Raw genomic sequence first — 6000 nt, 5'->3', positions numbered from 1 at the left:
GACGTCTCAGGCTTCTGTTCATTTATCTCATGTTGACAACCCCCATGGGCAGATTCACTCCCCGCTGCTGTGCCGGAAACCACAGGACTCAGGCCAAACAGGAAACTCATTCCAGGCCTCCCACCTGGGCGGCAGGGACCAAATTACTGGAGTCAGCAACACTGCCTCCCTGGGTCATGTCTGCAGGAGCCTGTGACTTCCGGGACCCAGTGATCCGGTCTGCACCTTAACCACTGTCCTAAGCGTCTGCCCCCACAGTCTCCATCCTGCCTATGACAGATCAGGGGAGGCTGTCACCCCCATCTGTCCTGGGATTCATTGAGGGGTGACAAGGTGCCCTGCCCTTGTCTTCCCTCCAAAAATTAATACTGTTTTTCAAACAGTATGCTGCCCCACCCAGCAAGGAAATGAATTGTTTTCGCTGCAAAACTCTCAGAGGCTCTTAAAATTATCAGATACTTAGCAACATACACTGTGTCACATGTAGCTCTGGCCTTGTTCCCAATGTAGGCGATGGGACCACTTTGAGTAGAGACCCAGCTGTGCCCCAGGAGATTCCTTGAAGGTTAGATACTCATGTTTTCTTACTCAGTATTAAAGACCAGCAGGGGCCCCAGCATGGTAGCCTGGCACAGTAGCTTGGCAGCTAAAGTCCTCAATTTGCATGCAGTGGGATATGGGCCCTGGTTCTAATCCTGGCAGCCCCGCTTCCCATCCAGCTCCCTGCCTGTGACATGGGAAGGCAGTTGAGGATGACCCAAAGCCTTGGGAACCTGCATCTATGTGGTAGGCCCAGAAGATGCTCCAGGTTCCTGGCCCAGAAGATGCTCCAGGTTCCTGGCTTCGGATCAGTGCAGCTCCAGCCGTTGCAGCTGCTTGGGGAGTAAATCAGCGGATGGAAGATCTTCCTCTCTCTCTCTCCTCCTCTCTGTATGTCTGACTTTCCAGTGAAAATAAATAAATAAATGAAAGACCAGCAGGATTTAAAGTAGAGATGCAGAAATTGTTAAATGGGACCGTGATCACGAAAAGCCTGTTTGGTCAAAATGTCTTCTCTATTGGGAAAAAGAAGGCGTCATTGATTAAAAAAAAAAAAAATTCACCTGTTTTAAAACTGACCCTGTAACTTTGGGGCTTGATATGTGTGACTTTCAAGAGTTCTGCTACTGGGTGGTTGAAATGTTTCCTGCCTTGTTTTAAGGGTTTTCAGAATATACAGTGAGGGGCCCAGAGGCATGGCCTAGCGGCTAAGGTCCTCACCTTGAATGCCCCAGGATCCCATATGGGCTCTGGTTCTAATCCCAGCAGCTCCACTTCCCATCCAGCTCCCTGCTTGTGGCCTGGGAAAGCAGTTGAGGACGGCCCAATGCATTGGGACACTGCACCCGCGTGGGAGACCCGGAAGAGGTTCCAGGTTCCTGGCTTCGGATCAGCGCGCATCGGCTGTTGCGGCTCACTTGGGGAGTGAAACATCAGATGGAAGATCTTCCTCTCTGTCTCTCCTCCTCTGTGTATATCTGGCTGTAATAAAAAAATGAATAAATCTTTTTAAAAAAAAGACTTTGGATGTCTGTATTCCATACTGAGTCCTTAAATCTGAGTGCTGGCTCCATTTCAGAATCCAGCTTCCTGACAATGCTGGATTATCACGAATGTTAGAATCTTCCTTGGAGCAACAACAAATGAAGGCTCAAGGGGTCATGTCACCCATGCAGGAGTCACAGACTGAATGCTGGGCTCTTGGCTGTGCACCCTCCAGCCCCAGCTGTGACACCTGGGGAGGAAGATTTCTGTTCATCTCTACCTTTCAAATAACATGAAAATAAATAAATAAAAGAAGACCCTGAGCCAATGTCTCATTTCCTGAAATTTCACTTTGTTTTATAAAAGAATAAGATCTTTTTTGATTATCTCTTTTTAAATAAATGGATTAAATTTTGTAATCTTGTCTTGTTTCTAGTCACCCTTTCAGGCTCGTATTTTCCTTTAGCCACTAAATTTTGTGAAAGAAAAAAAAATCCTTCCCTTTTAGACGTTGTTCAACTTCCCCATAGCTACACAGACAAGACATGAGGACGAGCAGCTCAGTTTGCTGGGACTTCCCGGATTTGACACCTCAAATTTCTGCTCCCCACTCGCCCCTAGTCTCGCTGGACTGGATCTCCCTGCACTGACCCCGTCTCACCTCTAGCCACCGCCCCACCCCTAACTGTGGGCACCACCCTGCAAAGAACATCCCAGGAGCGCCAGGCAGGACTGGGAGCAGAGCAGCACTGAGGACACGTTGAGGTGTTCTGCAGTCAGCACAAGGAGGTAAGGCCTGTTTCTTGAGGAATCTGACCCTGAGGGTCTCTGCAGTGTGTCTAAAATACCATCGGCTTGACCAGAGAGGAAAGACACAAATCTTGAAACCGGATGTGGAAATGGGCAAGTCCTTTGGTTTTCCCTGGAGGTGGTAAGGGCCGTGTCCCTGAGTTTGCCATCCTGTTCCTCATGGAGAGACACCTGTCCTATCAGTCCCCGAAGTGTTTGTCCCCTGGAGGGCAGAACTGCATCTCTAGCCAATGGATTAGAGACCATAAGCTAAAGAACCATAGCTGAACGCTCCTGTCCTTCCTCTTGGTAAGAGCTGAGAACGGAGATGTTGACCCATCAAATACCGCAGCACTGCTGACACTCAGCAGAGGCTCTCAAACAGCAAGCGGCGGAACTAGCTTGGTGGATTGCCAACAGTAGTAAAAGAAAACAAAAATCCAAGAATAGGTAAATGTGATTTGGTAAATGTGATTTGGTAAAATTTATTTGCTTCTTATGTACTGTTTCCTGATTCATTACCCAAAATGGTTGAGACCAGATGTGTTTCATGGTTAAGACCTTTTCAGAGTTCAAGAAACTGTTTTTGGGGTCGGCCTAGTGGGTAAAGCTGCCATGTCTGGTGCTGGCTCCCATATGGGCACTGGTTCCAGTGCCAGCTGCCCTACTTCCCATCCAGCTCCCTGCTGCTGCACCCTCATGGGAGACCTAAAAACAAGTTCTGGCTCCTGGCTTCAGCCTGGCCTAGCCCTGGCTGATACTGCCATTGGGGGAGTGACTCAGCAGTTAAAGGATTGTGTGCTCACTCGCTCGCTCTCTCTGCTCTGTGTGTGTGCGTTGTATGTCTGTGTAACTCTGCCTTTAAAACAAATGAAAATATATATTTTAAAGATTTATTTTATCTTTGTATTGGAAAGGCAGATTTTACAGAGAGAATGAGAAACAGATCTTACAACTGCTGGTTCACTCCCGCAAGTAGCCACAACAGCCAGAGCTGAGCTGATCTGAAGCCAGGAGCCAGGAGCTTCCTCTGGATCTCCCAAGTGGCTGCAGGGTCCCAAGGTCTCTACTGCTTTCCCAGGCCACAAGTAGGGAGCTGGATAGGAAGTAGAGCAGCCAGGACATGAACCAGCATCCATATGGGATCCCGATACATACAAGGTGAGGACTTAAGGCAATAGGTTACTGCACCGGGCCCTAAAAATAAATTTTAAACAGCCAGTTTCACAGTTAGATGAGTGCTGTACTTCTTAAAGTTAGCACCGTGATCCCCAGTGAGAGGAGGGTCCAGGGGTGTAGCTTCTAGCAGCAGCTCTGGCCTTGGCTGCTCTGCACATCACAGAAGAGAACCACCCCAGGGCAGGTGGCCACAGGAAACCTTGCTCCCACCTTAGGGTAGCTCTGGGAGCTGTCAGGGATTTACCCACCACACTGTGCCTTCTCTTGCCATCCCGTTTCAAGTTCCAGTTGGATTAAGAACAATCTTTAGGCTTAAGGCCAGCAACCAGTCAGGAGCCCCTATCCCTGCCAAGACCTCCCATTCAGAACCCTAATCCAGTTTTTGGTTACTTCTTCATGAAATTGCAAGTCCTCAGCTGCGACTTATGGGAAATGTACGGACCAGCTCTGCCAGGAACAAAAACTCTCCCCACAGTGTGTCAGCTGTTCCTCAGGCACAGTAGTATTGCGGCACAGTAGATTAAACTACCATTTGGGGTGCTCTCATCTAATACCAAAGAGTGGTTCAATTCCTGGCAGCTCCACTTCTTTTCTGCTGCTGCAGGCTGGGAGGCAGCAGATGTGACAACAGTGCCTGAGCCCCTGGCGCCCACAGAGGAGACCAAGATGGAGTTTAGAGGCTCCTGACTTCCGCCTGGCCCAGCATTGGCTGTTGCTGGTGAACCAATGAATAGAAGATCTCTCTTTCCCTGCTTCCCTCTTCTTCCTCTCACTCTTCCAAGCAGATGAAAACAAATCCTTTTTGCACTTTTCAAATATTTATTTTTATTTCAAAGATAGATTTACTAAAAGAGGAAGACAGAGAAGCTCTTCCACACACTGGTTCACTCCCCAAATGGCCACAACGGCCAGAGCTGAACTGATTCAAAGCTGAGAGCTTCTTCCAGGTCTCCCATGCTTTCCCTGACCATAAGCTAAGTGTTAAATCAAAACCAAAGCAGCTAGCACATGAACCAATGCCCACATGGGATGTTGGCACCACAGGGCAGAGGATTATCCTGCTTGCCCTGGCCGCACAAATGCATCCTTTTTTTAAAAAAAAAAAAAATGTCTTTACGGGCCTGGCACAGTAGTCTAGTGACTAAAGTCCTCGCCTTGCTTGAGCCAGGATCCCACATGGGCACTGGTTTATGTACTGACTGTGCCACTTCCCATCCAGCTCCCTGCTTGTTGCCTGGGAAAGCAGTCAAGGACGGCCCAGAGCCTTGGGATCCTGCGTCCATATAGGAGACCTGGAAGAAGCTCCTGGTTCCTGGCTTCAGACTGGCTCAGCTCTGGCCATTGTGGCCACTTGGGGAGTGAACCATCGGACAGAAGATCTTCCGTCTCTCTTCCTCTCTGTATATCTCACTTTCCAATAAAAATAAATAAATCCTTAAAAAAAAAGTCCTTCAAACCTCTCCTTGCTGACACAAGGTAGGATACAACAAGTAAAAAGGCACACGTGTGAGAAGACTACTAGGAGGTTGTACAAGATGAAATTAAATGATACGCAAAGGCTGCCACATGCTGGAGAAAGAAGGGTGTGCCCACCTGAGGGTGTTCACAGGGGCTGTGCTGCCCAACGGCCGAGTGGAGGTCGCATGGGAACTTGTTCTGACCTGTCCCAAGCCGGACCACACCTGGACCCCCACCATGTCCCCATTTTCTACTCCTTTTCACCCCTCCTTGGATCATACCTTACCCAGCTGAAAAAAAAATTTTTTTAATGATAAATTAATATCATTGTCAGAAATACCTGAGGTCCACACACAGCTTTTTCATCACGAGCGTTTTTCATGCACTTTCCACGGAGCCCACACATGTTCAGGGCTCAGCCCTTTCCTGGCCCGTAACAAGCCCAAGAATCTGCAAATGCTTCGGCTTTCTCCAGCCTTCCACCTAACGCTCCGAAACCATCTACTTTGCTTCACAAGGTCAAGACCTTTGAGACTAATGGACTGAAGTATCACATGGCTTTAGGATTGAAGAATGGCAAAAAGAGAAAAAAATCCAAACCGAACCAGAAGCTGAAGCAGCCTGTCCAGCCTGTTGCCTTGTGAAGTCTGCAAAGGTTGCTGAGTACGTAGCTGCACAGCCTCTTCATAGCCTCAGACAGAAGGTATTTGTTGAAAAGTGGAGGTGATTGTTACACTGTGAGGACTCCCTGATGTTTGTTTTTCTAGCTGTTGGTTCCAAGGCTGCCTAGGGAGGAGCTTTCTGGGAATGAGTGGTGCTGGGAGGGCTGTAACATCATCATAGGCTGCCCACGTTTCTTTCTGCTTACACTTCCTCTCCTGGTCAGTCACCAAGGATTTGTGTTCCTCTGATGCCTGACTCTCAATTGCCAATGAATTAAAACAATGGAAGCTCAAGGGCCACTTTTTGTTGTTGTTGTTGTTTAGGATTTATTTATTTTTATTGGAAAGGCAGATCAGATTTAGAGAGGGAAGAAGAAATGGAGAGAAA

This window comes from Ochotona princeps, chromosome 2, assembly GCF_030435755.1.
Source record: "Ochotona princeps isolate mOchPri1 chromosome 2, mOchPri1.hap1, whole genome shotgun sequence".
Lineage (NCBI taxonomy): Eukaryota > Metazoa > Chordata > Mammalia > Lagomorpha > Ochotonidae > Ochotona > Ochotona princeps.
The sequence above is the reverse complement of the archived record's forward strand: the minus strand, read 5'-3'. Positions refer to the sequence as shown.